Here is a 1,943-nt window from a genome sequence, read left to right as displayed (position 1 = left end):
CTGAAAGACGCCTCTTTGCTGTTATCTGAGTGATGGCTGAGTGGTTAAGGCGTTGGACTCGAAATCCAATGGGGTCTCCCCACGCAGGTTCGAATCCTGCTCACAGCATCAAAATTTCTTTATACTTATGAAACCTTCCACTGACAGGAAGGTGACAGCTACACATGAGATAGGTTGGCTAAGAATCAAAACTCTATCTTTATTATAGAAGACAAAACTTCTCTCAAAAAATGTCAACTCTTCATGTTTAGTTCATTTGGAAGTAATTTCTCCTGAAATAACATTTAAAATTTAGTGCCTTTGTTAATGTGTAAAAATGCATAAGTCCATTTTTCTCAAGTAATACATCCTCATAGAGTTTGTACAGCTATAAATCTTTTAAGGAAGCAGATTACCAGATTGTTTTTTCCAACAAATAGTAAGTTACACATTAAATTTTGATTATCTGCTGAGTGGATATCCACAATTGTTGCTGATAGTTGCTGTCATGGCAAGTATGACTCATAACAACCCTATGCACAGAAGACCTGAACCCTGTCATCCTATGCCATTCTCATCATCTGACATATTTCAGCCCATTGATGCAGACACTCTGTCAATATATCTCATTGGTGTGTCTTCTCTTTCCAAGCATGATGTCCTTTTCCAAGGAATAGCTTATTCTAGCAACATACCCAAAGTAGGAGAAGTTCTGGATACACTTTTCCCAAAACATATCTGTTTGTTCTTTTGGAAGTTCATGGGTTAATCAGTACTCTTCTCAAACATTTCGATTCAAAACCATGAATTTTTCTGTCATCCCTTTTCATTTTCTCAGATGTGTGGTGATTGAAGGACCATGGCGAGAATTAGCCACACCTCAGTCTTTAAACTGACGTTATTACACATCTGTATATTTGAGAGATCCTGACACCAGACTCGTAAAAAAAAATGTGTTCCTGATCTCCTGAGTGTTACTACCAGAGGCATTTTTTGTGAATCTGAGTAAGAAAATAATTGGCAATTTTAATCCCTCCTCAATCTACCATGATGTTGCCTATTGGCTTATTGGCCCATTGACCTCTTGGTGAGGGCCTGTGTTTTCTTGATGTTGAGATGTAATCTATATTGAAGCCTGTGGTTCTTTTTTTTTTTTTAATGCCTATGGGTCTTGATCTTCTGCAGCAAGCATTTAATGTCCTCCTTTCATCAAACAAGGTTGTATTATCTGCATAACACAGGATGTTGAAGAGTCTTCCTTCATTCTTGATGGTGCATTCCTCTTGATAGAGTCCACCTTCATGAATGATTTGCTTAGTATATAGATTGAATATAACATTCCATCAGAACCTTTAGGAAAAATCACAGAGAGATAAATTATAACATTAAAGGATTTTCCTCTTATAAATTTTTGTTTAATTTTTTGCATTCAGTTCTGTATCATTTCTTGGGCAATTCTATGATTCTCCTCATCCATTACACCAGTTCATAGATTATAATCAGCATAACAGACTTAAACCATTTGTACTTAAATTGTGTACTAAATAGCTTTATTTCTGAGTTTCTTTTCCTTTAATACTGTTATTGCTGTGTGCCATTACTTATAGCAACCAGATGAACAATGGCTCTGAATTTTGCCCTATTATGAGTAACCTTCACTCTCCCAGCATAACTGACTCCATTGTCACAGTCATTGTATCTGTGCATCAATCTGCCTCATCCAGGGTCTTCTTCCCGTGTACTGCCTTCTACCCTTTCAAGTATTCAAGATGAATATGTGGAGATTTTATCTAATATTTTTGCCAGTCAATTTAATCAGTGTCTCCGTGATATTAAAAAAAAACAACAAACATACCACAAACCACCACCAAAACAAAATCACAACAACAACAGCAAAATTGGTCGTAAAGGAATTGTGACTTGTTATTTCAATACAACCATTAAACTTGAAGAGCTCCACCAAA

The 1,943-nt window shown here is 36.2% G+C and overlaps 1 non-coding gene across 1 annotated transcript; it reads left to right on the top strand.

Moving 5' to 3' along the window:
• The first annotated feature begins 27 nt into the window (after nt 1–27).
• TRNAS-CGA lies at nt 28–108 on the top strand. The gene has a single exon. It is a non-coding gene; the product is annotated as a tRNA-Ser (tRNA).
• Nucleotides 109–1,943: the final 1,835 nt, after the last annotated feature.

Source organism: Elephantulus edwardii, unplaced genomic scaffold, assembly GCF_000299155.1.
Source record: "Elephantulus edwardii isolate Elephantulus edwardi_28Jun2011 unplaced genomic scaffold, EleEdw1.0 scaffold00119, whole genome shotgun sequence".
Lineage (NCBI taxonomy): Eukaryota > Metazoa > Chordata > Mammalia > Macroscelidea > Macroscelididae > Elephantulus > Elephantulus edwardii.
Note: the sequence above shows the minus strand (reverse complement) of the source record. Positions and strands in the feature narration are given on the sequence as shown.